At 43.7% G+C, this 15,318-nt stretch overlaps 1 protein-coding gene across 1 annotated transcript in view; it reads left to right on the top strand.

Annotated features, from left to right (window-relative positions):
- Positions 1-15,318, top strand: part of LOC129812670 (uncharacterized) — a 60,873-nt gene that overhangs the window by 4,971 nt on the left and 40,584 nt on the right. The window lies entirely within an intron of this gene.

Below are 15,318 nucleotides of genomic sequence, written 5' to 3'. Positions count from 1 at the left end.
TGGCAGGGAAGTCAGGCGCAGGAGAGTCAAAGAGTGTAGAATGGAGTTTTTTAATTATAGTCCCAGTAATCTGCTCCATAACACTCATAGGACAATATAAAACAAATATGGGTACGATGACCCGTCGCACACCTATACACAATAAACACAACACTTGACAAAATAACAAAACAACAAACGGTGTAGACAGACCTGGACGACGAACTCACATAAACACGAAGAACGCACAAACAGGGAAAAATAGACTACACAAAATGACGATGTACAAAACAAACCGAACAGTCCCGTATGGTGCGACAAACACTGACACAGGAGACATCCACCCACAACGAACACTGTGAAACAACCTACCTAAATATGACTCTTAATTAGAGGAACGCCAAACACCTGCCTCTAATTAAGAGCCATACCAGGCAACCCATAAACCAACATAGAAACAGACAACATAGAATGCCCACCCACACTCACGTCCTGACCAACTAACACATACAACAAACTAACAGAAATAGGTCAGGAACGTGACATAACCCCCCCCATAAGGTGCGAACTCCGGGCGCACCAGCACAAAGTCTAGGGGAGGGTCTGGGTGGGCATCTGACCACGGTGGTGGCTCAGGCTCAGGGCGAGGTCCCCACCCCACCATAGTCAAACCCAGCTTACATTTCCCCCTACAAATGACCACCCTCATCTTACATCCACTAAATCTTTTAGGTAACATCGACACCAGGGGCAGCACCGGGATAGAGGGATAGCTCAGGACAGAGGGATAGCTCAGGACAGAGGGATAGCTCAGGATAGCGAGGTAACTCAGGATAGAGAGGTAGCTCAGGATAGAAGGGCAACTCCGGACTGAAAGGCAGCTCCGGACAGAGAGACAGCTCTGGACTGAGGGGCAGTTCTGAATAAATAGCCGCTCTGGGCTGAGGGACAGCTCATGACTGGCTGACGGCTCTGGACGCTCATGGCTGGCTGACGGCTCTGGACGCTCATGGCTGGCTGACGGCTCTGGACGCTCATGGCTGGCTGACGGCTCTGGACGCTCATGGCTGGCTGACGGCTCTGGACGCTCATGGCTCACTGACGGCTCTGGCAGATCCTGTCTGGTTGGCGGCTCTGGCAGATCCTGTCTGGTTGGCGGCTCTGGCAGATCCTGTCTGGTTGGCGGCTCTGGCAGATCCTGTCTGGTTGGCGGCTCTGGCAGATCCTGTCTGGTTGGCGGCTCTGGCAGATCCTGTCTGGTTGGCGGCTCTGGCAGATCCTGACTGACGACTGGCTCTAGCGGCTCCTGACTGACTATCGGCTCTGACGGCTCGGGACAGACGGGCGGCTCTAATGGCTCAGGACAGACGGGTGGCTCAGACGGCGCTGGGGAGACGGATGGCTCAGACGTCGCTGGGGAGACAGATGGCTCAGATGGCGCTGCGGAGACGGATGGCTCAGACTGCTCCTGTCTGGCGGAAGGCTTTGGCTGCTCCTGTCTGGCGGAAGGCTCTGTAGGCTCATGGCAGACGGGCAGCTTTGCAGGCTCATGGCAGACAGGCAGTTCATGCGCCGTTGGGCAGACGGCAGACTCTGGCCGGCTGAGACGCACTGTAGGCCTGGTGCGTGGTGCCGGAACTGGAGGCACCGGACTGGGGACACGCACTTCAAGCCTAGTGCGGGGAGCAGGGACAGGGCACACTGGACTCTCAAAGCTTGCTATATTCCTGGTGCGTGGTACCGGCACTGGTGGCACCGGGTTGAGTGCACGGACATCAGGACGAGTACGGGGAGAAGGAACAGTGTGTACAGGGCTCTGGAGACGCACAGGTGGCTTAGTGCATGGTGCCGGAACTGGAGGCACCGGACTGGAGACACGCACCATAGGGAGAGTGCGTGGAGGAGGAACAGGGCTCTGAAAACGCACTGGAAGCCTGGTGCGTGGTGTAGGCACTGGTGGTACTGGGCTGGGGCGGGGAGGTAGTGCCGGAAATACCGGACCGTGCAGGCGTACTGGCTCCCTTGAGCACCGAGCCTGCCCAACCTTACCTGGTTGAATGCTCCCCGTCGCCCGACCAGTGCGGGGAGGTGGAATAACCCGCACCGGGCTATGTAGGCGAACCGGGGACACCATGCATAAGGCTGGTGCCATGTAAGCCGGCCCAAGGAGACGTACTGGTGGCCAGATATGTAGGGCCGGCTTCATGACATTTGGCTCAATGCCCAATCTAGCCCTACCAGTGCGGGGAGGTGGAATAACCCGCACTGGGCTATGCACCCGTACAGGAGACACCGTGCGCTCTACTGCGTAACACGGCGTCTGCCCGTACTCCCGCTCTCCACGGTTAGCCTGGGAAGTAAGCGCAGGTCTCCTACCTGCCCTTGGCCCACTACCTCTTAGCCCCCCCCCCCCCCCCCCCCAAGAAATTTTTGGGTATTACTCACGGGCTTTTCGGGCTTCCGTGCTAGACGCGTCCCCTCATAACGCCGGTTTTTGGCTTGATTCTCCGGTCTCCAGCCACGTCTCTTTGCTGCCTCCTCATACCATCGCTCCTGGGCTCGCGCTGCTTCCATCTCCTCACGAGCGCGGCGATATTCCCCAATGTGCGCCCAAGGACCTTTTCCCTCCAATACTTCCTCTCAAGTCCATGAGTCCTGATTACTTGGCCGCTGCTCAAACTTGCGCTGCCTGGTTCTGGAGATTTGGTGGGTGGTTCTGTAACGGTGGTCCTCCTCCTCTTCAACCGAAAAGGAGTAGTAGTGATGGAACCAAGGCGCAGCGGGTTGTGAACACATAATTTATTTAAAGAAAACACGAAAACACGAACTTGACTATAAAAATAACAAAACAACAAACGGTGTAGACAGACCTGGACGACGAACTCACATAAACACGAAGAACGCACGAACAGGGAAAAATAGACTACACAAAATGACGATGTACAAAACAAACCGAACAGTCCCGTATGGTGCGACAAACACTGACACAGGAGACAACCACCCACAACGAACACTGTGAAACAACCTACCTAAATATGACTCTTAATTAGAGGAACGCCAAACACCTGCCTCTAATTAAGAGCCATACCAGGCAACCCATAAACCAACATAGAAACAGACAACATAGAATGCCCACCCAAACTCACGTCCTGACCAACTAACACATACAACAAACTAACAGAAATAGGTCAGGAACGTGACAACTATGGATGATTATGGATGATTATAATGTAGGCCTACCAGAGTGGCCTACAGTTCCATCAAAAACAATTGAGAAAATGCATCCCATAACATGGAAATGGCCATTCTATCATTCAGCCTACAGTAGCAGCCAATGTTTGGTGTCCAACATAGGTCTACATTCCATGAGACTTTTGAAAAAACATGCAGGGCTTGACATTAACCTGTTTATCCACTTGTCCTTCAGAGAAGGAGGTGACTGAACATGTTGTTGTGTTTGATGCAAGAAACCACTTTACAAAATAGAACGGATTATTATTCCCATACCATTATGACAGAGAATCAGACAAATTATGCTACCCTCTGGCTATTGGCTACTTAGCTTATTTTAGCCTGTCTCAAAATACAACACTGCCCCTTTAAAACAAAAAACAATGCAGTTTACCTGACTTGTTTTTCAGAGGTCTAGAAATGCACATGTTTTGTGCTCTTGTTGGAAGCAATCCCTCCCCCATTGCTGACTACAACTGATATATAACTGGGCTAAAAACTCTCTAACTAGCAAAGGATATGAACAAATGTGCACACGTGGCTACATGCAGCCCTCGCTTTGGTCTCAAAACAAGCGCATCTACTCACGACGGCTCATGCTGTAAACACAGCCCATTTCAAAGTGAATGGCACAGATGCATTATGGCAATGGTCTATTTGCATAGGCCTACTGCTGTTATGGCGCAACGGTCTGTAGAGAACAGGACTGAGTCCTGCCTGTCAATGCGATAGAATCCTACTCCGATGTGTTCTGCCTGCAACCAGCGTTAGTTTTGTTTCGGTATGTCGCGTTGAAAGTGGCTAATACTGCGTTGATTCGATCACAATTTCCACAGTAAAGGGACATGTTGATAGTGTTAGCTAGGGGGGAAAACTCTAGAAAGTTCAATCTCGTGCTTATCTGCAGAGGCTGATATTTATTCTGCACAGCAGTCCCTGGGGCGCTGCTCTCCTACGCATCTGCTGAGCTTAGAGGGAACATTGGCTGTGAGCCTTACAGACAAGTCTCTATCAGTATCGTTGAGCGTGCTACTGCTCTATATTCCTAGTAGGCTCTGTACTGACAGGACCTCCAATATGATGTGTAACAGCCAGGTTATGGTGAGTGCCTGGGGGAGGGTGTAGACAGGGCCAAGCAGGTTGTATGATAAATGAGAAGTGGATTCTAACACAACACCTGTGGTTTCCCTTCACACTGTAGGATTGCTCCTACACTCCTACGCTGTAGCTTATAGGCCTACCTGTGCTCCTGATTAACACACGCAAGGTTATGGTATGGTTATGACTCATTTACAATGGGTTTGTACAGTAACAACTGGAAGGATGGTCCTCTTTGTGACACTAATATCGTTGTTTCCTACTGATGGTTAAAGTAGTCTGCTCTCAAATCCCCAAATGATCTTCTATGGGTGTGTGTATACCGGTCGTCTTTGTCTGGTGTCTTCCTTATCTACAACTGAAAGGGTAGTTGTTTTAAGCAAAGAGTAGGCTGTGCCCCTGGACAACTAGCTATACATGGCCATTGGCCAAAGTACAATTTACCTACCTGTTTATGTTTACCAAGGTTTCAACTACCTTTGTTTTGCTTATTTGCTGAAGATTTCCTAGGAGATACATTCCAGTTTAGTTCCCTGAAGTTAATGTTATGTGTTATTCTACCTGTAGGAGATTTCCATGGTTAAGACTGTGATCATATGATTCATATATGAATGAATTATGAGTTTTGATGTTATTGTTTATTGGTTTTGTGGGAATGTGGCAGTTCAGGGACAGATTGTATGAAATCAGTTGTCTCCTGTAGAAGCGGACACATACAGTATCTGTAGTAAAGGGTTATTTGCATTTCTGTTGATGGAGTTTGCCATGGGAACTCAGAACAATAAACAGATGTAGCCTTACTCCCAAATGCTGCAGATCAGAGCAGAGTCAGTCTATTAGTTGTCTGTAACCGGCTCCCTGCTTTCCCTTTGATCCCAGCTCGCCCGGAGAGAGTGCTTGTATGAAACGTCTTGTAAAGCGAAAGGAAAGATGCCATAATGTTTGACTGATAATATTGTGGTGAGACGCACCACGCAGACACAGTCACGAAGCTCATCAGCTGACACGTTTCAATCATAGAAATAGAATATGTAGATGAACCATTATCACCCTCTCTGTATAGACATACTCGATTGCTCTAGGTCCAATCCATTTTTCTCTTATTTAAACATTCCTTGCTCGATGATTCATATTACTTTTCTTTACCAGATAAATCTGTATAAATCTTCTCCGATGTGACATAATTTATTTCACTACCTGTTTGTTCCGTGTTCTCTAGATCATCAGAGTCACTCCAGTGGAATGCACTTAGCATGCAAAGCTTTGACAAATAGTTCCCTACTTTTGGACCATTAGATAAGATATTGATTCACCATTCTGTCCATATCAGCCCTTTTAACATCATCCCCAACTGACAGGTAGTATTGCAGTCTGGATTCCTAAACAGTAAAACTCTTACACATGGCACAAGGCCTGTCAGTGGAGAGATTGAAGGACTGTTGTCAAAAGCATAAAAAAGTACAATTAAAAACTCTAATCGGTCATGGCAAATGTTGAGGGGAGTCTTATCTGTGCTGTCCTAGGTATTGAGCATTATCATATTGAGCGCTTGTGTGAGTTTGAGTGGATTAAGAGAGAGTAACAGACAGCCCTGCAGGTAGAGACAGAGTAGAGTGTGAGGTCGGAGAGAGGGATCAAAAAGAGGGATAGAATGAGGAAGGGGATGGGGTGAGGTTGGAGTGAGGGATGGGTGGGAGGAGTGAGTGAGTGAGTGAGTGAGTGAGTGAGTGAGTGAGAGGGAGGAGTTGCGAGGAGTGGGAATGAGGAAGTGGGACAGTGGACAGTGGGACAGTCTCCATGAGCTCAAGATGTGTAAAGCATATCGCCCAGTGCTTTTCAAAGGGTTGGGAGATGTGTTTGGACTTTAACTGTCATGGCTGACTGGTTCTGGAGTCTAGAGAACTAGAAACCTTAAAAACTAGTCTGCAGTTGTCACGCCCTGACCTTAGTTCCTTTTTTATGTCTCTATTTTGGTTTGGTCAGGGCGTGAGTTGGGGTGGGCATTCTATGTTTTGCATTCTATGTTTTGTATTTCTTTGTTGTTTGGCCGGGTGTGGTTCTCAATCAGAGGCAGCTGTCTATCGTTGTCTCTGATTGAGAACCATACTTAGGTAGCTCTTGCCCACAGGGGTTTTGTGGGTAGTTGTTTTCTGTTTTTTGTGTCTGCACCAGACAGAACTGTTTCAGTCGTTCTCTTTGTTGGTTTTTGTATTTCAGTGTTCAGTTTTTATTTAATAAATGATGAACACCTACCACGCTGCGCTTTGGTCACCTTCTTCTTCAGACGGCCGTTACAGCAGTGAGCACTTGTCTGCAATGAAATAGAATGTGCATGGTATGAACTGGAACCAAGGTTGAGAGATCCTATTGAATTTGCTCTCCTGAATTAAATGTGTTGTTTGCCTAGTTCCTTTATGCTTTATTTAAAAATACATACAGAAAAGAAAAGGTTACAACCATTTAAACCCAATGACTGAGCAAGGTCACAGTTACCATATCACAACTATCCCTCTGAGTGACAGTATGTTGGTCCCTGTTCTATTGGTCTTCATTGTTTCCCCTCCCTACACTTCTCTATGTTGACAGATGTCTCTCTACACCTCCAGGTAAAATGGATGCTTTAGGCATCACTCCATCCCCAACACATAATCACTGACACAATCACAGTGCCGACAAGGCCGGATGTAGCCTACAGTTTTTTTACTGACACTGATGGGTATTTTGTAGGTTGTGTTGTTGTATCTCGTCAAGGCCAATTCTTGATTTTGAGACAATGAATCAAGGCTTTGCTTTTCAATGGTCAAATGCAATTCAACTTAGTACACCTGTTTTACCCTACCAATCGTCATCCAAAGTAAAAGGTTGTATTACTTTATATGTTTCATGTACGGAAGCGTATTAGGGCCAAGTGAAGAGACATTTGATTTATGTAATCAGTAGCGTAATGTTGGATTACCAGAACTCAGTAACGTAATCTGATTACATTCTGTTACTTTTAGATTACTTTCCCCTTAAGTGGCATTAGAAGCAGACAAAAATGTATGTTACCAATTTAATGACATCTATTGCAGGATAAATCAATGTTAAAGTTTACATAGCTAGCCATGTATGGATGTTACATTTTCCGTTATGGGTTGGTTATATAGGCTTCTTCTAACACATCGCTTTCTACTACATATAATAATAAGATTAAATTATATCTTTACATTAGAAACCAAAGTCTGTCAGAATTCCTGTCATTCCAATAAATGTTATACCCCTTGATCTTCAAGAAAAGGACTTAGAAATATGGAAGCATAGATTAGCCAAATTGTTTTACCTGAGCATGACCCCAAAACTAAGGCCTTATTAGCCAGCCCTGCTCTGTTGTTTATGATTTTGTTGTCATGGAGGACTGATTCGAGTTGAAAAATAAATGCCGCTCTCATGGAATGGCATGCTTTGAGCACTACTGAAAAGTGCTATTTACAAAATGAATGCCATATGCTGCATTTGCTATAGGCCTGTTTACCTTTTTGTTGGTGACACTTTGATATCTTGATAATATGCAGCTGTTTTAAAGGGCAAATCCACAGGTAAAACAATAAAAAAAACGGTCGCCCCGCCTCTGTTTTGGTAAAAAGCTGAGGAATGGGCCTGTAAAAATATAACCATTCTCAGATTAATAGACAGAGCTATGGATGCAAGGACTGACCTTCCATGATATAACAACGATTGTTTTAACCATGTTATGAGGCTATACAGTGTTTGTTACATTTACAATGTTTGCAAACATTGGATTAAAACAGGCCTATATTTTAGGTTCTCATGAAGTGCGACAGTTGAACTCAACTCATGAGGCATTTATACGTTTTCTACTTCAAGAATCAATGCATAGACATTATATCGTTTATAAATCCAAAAATGGATGTAGCAGCTACTGATTGCCCCTTTAATTAAGTCTATCAAAATTGTGCAAGTTTGAGCATGTGTCCGTTACGCCTATGGATTTTTTTCTTGTATCAGCATGAATTAGATTGAGCAATTAAAGACCAACTTTTATTCCATAGGCTTGGATCCGCACCATGCAGCTGTTACACAAGCACATTTTTTACTCACTGGCTGTCTACTAGTTTCAAAAGCAGTGATTGATAGGCATCTTAAACTTCTTGAATTCAACCATTGTTGGGTTCAGATACACATTCAGATTTGTGAACAGCCATCCACAACAACCACAATCTGTAAAGCTCAAATATCCTAATGAGAGTGCAGCCGTGTGATTCACATCAATGCGCTTTGTAGATATAAATAATAAGTGTTATCCGTATCGCCGTAGACTACACTGCTGTCATCCTTACCTCCAAGCGTTTATTCAAGTTGGATCATCTTTGGATGCCGACGGCAGTCGCACCATTGGAAGACATAGCTTGGACTGTAGCCTACAAAAGCCTATTCCTGCTCTTTTCCTGCGATCCATCAAACACATCTGGTGTGTCATCATAGTGGTCTCTGACTTGTGCTCAGACTCGCTCAGGTGTCACAAACTTAAGTGTCAAAGATTTTGTTTTGCAAACATCCTTTCTGAATTTTAAAGTAATCCTCAAAGAAATCATCTAGTTTTTCAAAAGTATTTGTCATCTGATTTTTGCTGGTAACATAACGGATTACAGTTACCGTTTTTTTTGTAATCCAATACTCCCCAACCCTGGTCTTTTCAGAAGGAGAAACCACATGGACTTGGATGAGGTATTTTGAGTATGTGTAGTTATATAGGTAGAGATGGGTGGGTTGTGTGTGTATGCATCTGTGTGTGTCTGGGGGGGGGGGTAAAACGTAGGGGAAAAACAGACAAATGGTCATCAATCTAATGATCTAATACACTTGTTTAAACAGGCGTCGCTGCACACAAACACACACGCACTCATACACACACACACCCACCAAGTTTCCCCCTGGCAACTTCAGACTGGATGGACTCTCCTTTTCTTGAAATAATCATTGATCTAAATATTGATCTATTAGATCAATGATCAATAAAGAAATAATCACTTATCTGACATGACTTGGTTGGTAGCCTAGCGTAAAATCTCCTTACACGTATCCATCTATTGGTGATGTTTTCAAGGATGTTTTCAAGGATGTTCAAGGATGTTATCCCAAAACAGGGGCATAGTGTCCGTTATGCTGTAGGCTATGCATTAGGCTCAGCTATACCACTAACTTAGGCTACCACTTGTTCACCTCATACAAACTAGTAGCTAGCCCTGTTAGGTTATAATAATGGTCTGTAAAATTGCTTTCTTAGATGGGGATTTAACCTGCCTCCCTGCCCCGTGGCTATGCAAGTTCCATGACAGGGGTTTGGGTGCAGCCCTTGAGCAAGACAGGGACGCGCAATCCTTCTCAGTGCAATCCGTGACTTACATTCACAAGATAATAAGCATAGGCCTATGAGACTACTTCAGTGGATGTGTACAACACCATGCGATTACACACACATTTGTAAGTTAAACTTTCGTTTTGACACATAGGCAGCTGACCTAGCTGTCACTCTCTACAATACTATGCAAGGTGTTGGCATATGCAGGGGATTGGGAACATCGTGGAAAATTGTGTGTGTGATTTTGGTTTTACTATCCTTGTCCTTTACAAGGATAGTAAAACATGGACAAATCTGAGAAGTGGGGACATTTCGCAAAATACTATTTTAGGTTTAGGGTTAGAATTAGGGTTAGGGTAAGGAGTTAGGGTTAAGGTTTAGGTTTAGGGGTTAGGGAATATAGAATTTTGAATCAATTGTTTGGTCCCCACAAGGATAGTAAAACAAATGTGTGTGTGTGTTCATTCAGAGTGGTTACATTTCAGAGTGGTTACATTTCAGAGTGGTTACATTTCAGAGTGGTTACATTTCAGAGTGGTTACATTTCAGAGTGGTTACATTTCAGAGTGGTTACATTTAAGAGTGGTTACATTTAAGAGTGGTTACATTTCAGAGTGGTTACATTTAAGAGTGGTTACATTTCAGAGTGGTTACATTTCAGAGTGGTTACATTTCAGAGTGGTTACATTTCCCCAGCCAAGCCCTCAAAAGTGTTGCTGCTCCTGATGACTAGATAAGGGACTGTAAAACATGGAGAGTATCCAGCTTTGCTGTGACTCAGGTGACTCTCGTGTGTGCGTGGGCTTATGTGAATACTTGACTGGGTGTTATTGACAGGGAGTGTTTTCTCCACTTTGAGACAGGCCTTTCTGTCAAGTTCGGAGGACTTTGATTGATATGATAATTAAAGAAGGCCTTCTGAGGCTGAAGATCCTCCATCCCACCTGGCTTCATTGTTTCCATTCTAGAGTAACATCAGGAGCCCCATTTATACCTGAATCTAACATGTATCCTTTTCCCTGGTCTTGTCCACATACTGATTGTCCCCACATTTTTAGACAGCTGTAGACGTTTAAAAGATGCACTGTGATCTGATTGTGATCAGATCTTCCTGGCCTCCCCAGGAAGTAGTCGAGCACACATTGTGTCTGGATATTTTACAGGTGTAGACAGATTTGGGCAGTGAAACCATTTAACCATTTATCATTATCCCATCTAAAATCCTTGACAGGTGGTGGCGCACTACTGACTTATGACATCAAGTCTTAAAATAAAGAAATATAATTTAGAAAAAATATCCGTCAAATATTTTGCATTTGGGGAGACTACAAAATCTGCTCACAACGCGGATACAGTGGACAGATGAGACACATCTTAATACCATGTGTAGACGCTTTTCTGAAAACGTGGGCACAATCAGAATGTGAACAATATTAAGACAGAGGACGCATGTTTGTGCCTGTTATAAACAAGGCGAGGGGGTGTGAATGCAGTCTGTCTCTACAGTATGTATGCAGCAATTTGGTGCTCCAGGTTCAACTAGACGAGAATAAGTGACTGTCACCTGCAAAGTTGAAGTTTAGATAACCTGTGACAGTCTATTGGTCTGTTTTCAGTCCGGTCAATGGAATATGGCTGGTACTGTCTGAGACTAGACATACAAACTGTTACAACTGACCCAGATTCAGCTTTAGCTAGTTAAAATGCCAGATTAGCTGGTGGCATGTGACAATGATCTGACTTTGGAATATAGCACTTAACATTAAAGGTGTAGCTCTTGTTATTTTTACATCCAAAGCCAATGCAATGCGATCTAGGCCAGCGTATTATAGGTGTGTGTGCGTGTGCTGCACATCCTGTTATTTGTGCATGTGTGTGTGTCTGTGTGTGTGTGTGTGTCTGTGTGTGTGTGTGCGCATGACTTTCGAAAGACTATTGACCCTGTCAATACAGTTCCTATCATTCTGCAAACCATGCACAGTAGCAGGATATTCATGTAATGTGTGATGGCGTGTGTGGAGTGAGGGAGTGTTTTTGTTGTTTGAGGGGACGGGTTAGAAGTCAATAAGTATTCTATCTTCTTTTGGGCAAACACAGTCTTTCTAGAGGACAATAATGCAAACATAACCCTGCTTTGAACCTCACCCCCCCTGAACACACGCACTGTATATACAAAGACAAAATCACATACCGTACGTACTGTATACACACAGACACACAGAGTGGTTTACAATAAAGACCTAGGGATCACGCTGACACCAGTCATCTTCTGGGGAAATAAAGCTATCTTTGTTGTGCTGCAGTGAATACAGGACTTATTGCAACATACAGACCTGCCTGTTTGAACGAGATGTGTTTCCTAGCCCTTCCCCCTTGGTTTTACTAAGAACCAGTCTCATTTCTCTGCCGCCAACAGTTATCCCAAGAACTGTTGTATTGCTTCAATTCTGTCAGAAATCACTCAACTGTGACTGTGACAATTAAGTCCTAACTGTGCGAGTCACATTTTTTATTAGTCGCATCGGACTGAGCTGCACATTCTACATGCTCACCTCACTCTAAACGTCCTGTATTTTAGGCTAGGATTTGGCTAGGATTTGGTCAAACAGTAATGTGCATTATCCTCATTCTTTACTGTAATGAAAGTCGCTCCGCTGCCCCTGTACCTGTTTCACTGGAGCTTACTTCTGTGATGATCAAACCACACTCCCTCTCCCCACTCGCTCCAGGATAAAAAATAAAAAAATCTGATTGTAGGCTATAACATTTCAAAATCCAACTGCGGGGAAAACATATTTTTGGAGGCAACTTATGTTGTCACTGTTGAAGAGAGAATATTCTCAGCTTTCTGTAGGTATAATTTAATATTGAGCTCCATAGCAATTATTTTACAACTAAGATATTTGATATGGCTTTGAGAAGTATTTGAAGGACATTACATTTACTGTTAGATTATTACATGGCAACCAGCAGTGGGTATTATGTTTAGAGTTAATTATCTAGCTACCCAGCTAGCACATAATGTTCTGAGAAACATGTGTTTCTTATAGCTTGGTGAGAGTGTGGTTGACCTCTAGTTATTTTGCAGGATAGTTGCTTGGCTTTGGAACATTCTCAGCACATTGAAGGAACTTGAGAAAATAATGTCATTTTCTTGGTATTTCATTACTTTAACAGAACGTTTCCTAAACGTTCAAACATGGTTACATTTTATAACATTTTGGTAATGTTCTAAGAATGTTCCCCAACTTCTTTGACGTTGGGAATATTCTCAAATATTTCAGAGAACGTAAAGAAACAATGTTCTTCTGTGAGAATTTCAATATTTCAGTATAACGTTTCCTACAGGTTTCCTCATGGTTCTATCTAAAGTCATGTTCTCAAATTGTTCTAAGAAAGTTAAGAAACAACGTTCTTCTGTGGGTACGTTTACTACAGGTTTCTTCATGGTTCTATTTAGAGTAATGTTCTCAAATTGTTCTGAGAACATTAAGAAAACTTTCCATAAAAAAAAAACAAGAAAACGTCCGTAATGTTCAGAGTTCAATTTTTTTTATTAAAAAACATATACTGTACACTGTTCTCAGCATCAACAAAACTCTCTCTATCCTCTATGTTGTTAAGTGTGTTCAGCTGTGTTTGCCGCGCCCACACATTGGCCACACCTGGTCTTAATGAGCGCTTGTTTCCTTTGAAATAGGGTCTGTTTGAATAGACTGAAATAAACAGCTTTGTATGAGTTATAAAAACATGGCATGGTAGCCCCATCCTGGTGGAGCAGTGGACTTATTCCATGGATAAAGAATAGAAGAAGATCATAGGTTTGAATCTCACATGCCACAATAAAAAATAAATGTGTTTGCATGATTAATGCCCAAGCAAATACATTTCTATGTGTCCTATCTGTGCTTTGAGTTCAAAACAGTTAAGCCAAACTAAGCTAGCAGTGTTGTTAAAAGTCTTATTGAAACATGTTCTCAGAACATTATTTAATTACCTTCAAATAACCTGTAATTTCCATTCTCAGAACGTTATTAAAACCTCCCAGGAAAGTTCCCTGGATTTTAGGTTGCACCTCAAAATATCTTGAATCATGACATTGAATGCCACTTCAGAAGTCTATTAAACCTCTTAATAAAGCATAGCAAAAAAGAATTGGTGTCATCAAATCATGGGCTGGTGCAACCAACTGAAAAAGTTAGTCTGGAGCCCTGAAACTCATATAGTACATTGCTATTCTGGACAAAAGCTCTGTCTTTCAGCTTTCTGCTAAACTATGCATAGTTGCGTAATGTACAGTATGTGCACAGAGTGCTATATAATGTGTAATGTTCATATTCTCTGTCTATTAAACGTAAACACATGCATCATTCAGCTACCATTGTAAGCTGCTGTCCAAACCAGAGGCGTTGAAGTGTGTTTTGGAGTTTGCATTAGATTGGGCCTGGCAAAAACAAACGTATCTTTCACCAATAGCCACTGGTGAGTCACCCAGCCAGCCCCACTCATAACCTGTAGAATAGTGTTTGAGGCCTTCCATCCCTTGTTTGACTTTATGAAGTCCCACAGGGTCTAGATGTTTTTTTACATGCGTATGTTTATTAAAACAGGTTTGTGTGTTTGTTTCTGTGTGATGAGTGATGCGATTCATGTGACTGTTTTGAAAACCTAGGCAAGTTGGCATTATCATGGCATCGCACTGTGCCAAGCTGCAAGCTGTGCCAAGCTGTCCAGTGTGTGTGTGTGTGTCCATGCGTGATACACTGCCTTTTTGACAAAACAGCTGTGCTGTGTTGCCATTGTAAGTGTATCGTGTGAACATGCCCAGAAAACTAGTGGGAGTGACCAAAGGTATTGCACAACAGTTCATTGAACTTCCATTATGTCTAAAACATTGTACAACAGTTACATTAATGCTAGTGTTACAGGAAAGCTTATTCAAACTGTTAATGTTACACTCTTAGAAAACTATGTTCGAAATAGCTTCTTCTGCTGTCCCCATAGGATAACCCTTTTTGGTTCCAGGTAGAACCATTTTGGGTTCCATGTAGGACACTCTGTGGAAAGGGTTCTACATGGAAGCCAAAAGGGTTCTACCTTGAACCAACAAGGGTTTTTCAAAGGGTTCTCCTATGGGACAGACGGTTTTAGAAAGCACATTTTTTTCCCTACGAGTCTACCCGGTTCCTCTTGTTATGCAAAATTGTGCCTGATCTGAAGACGCGCTATCTCCACAGCTCTGTACTGTGTGGATGACATCAGTTGGCATGGCGTTACAAGAGGAACTGCCCCTCCCTACCTTCAGGCTATGCTCAAACCCTACACTCCAAACCGAGCACTCCGTTCTGCCACCTCAGGTCTCTTGGCCCTCCCACCCCTACAGAAGCTCCGCTCCTGCTCAGCCCAGTCCAAGCTCTTCTCTGTCCTGGCACCCCAATGGTGGAATCAGCTTCCCCCTGAAGCTAGGACAGCAGAGTCCCTGCCCATCTCCCGAAAGCATCTGAAAAACTACCTCCTCAAGCAGTATCTTAAATAACCTTGTTCCTCACCTCGAACCCCCCCCCCCCCCGCATTTTTTAAATAAAATTAATTAAAAATGAACACTTAACCAGCACTTGCACTTGACACCCCTCCCCCTTCTATCTCTGATT

The sequence above is a fragment of the Salvelinus fontinalis genome, chromosome 16 (genome assembly GCF_029448725.1).
Source record: "Salvelinus fontinalis isolate EN_2023a chromosome 16, ASM2944872v1, whole genome shotgun sequence".
NCBI lineage: Eukaryota > Metazoa > Chordata > Actinopteri > Salmoniformes > Salmonidae > Salvelinus > Salvelinus fontinalis.
The sequence above is the reverse complement of the archived record's forward strand: the minus strand, read 5'-3'. Positions and strand labels throughout refer to the sequence as shown.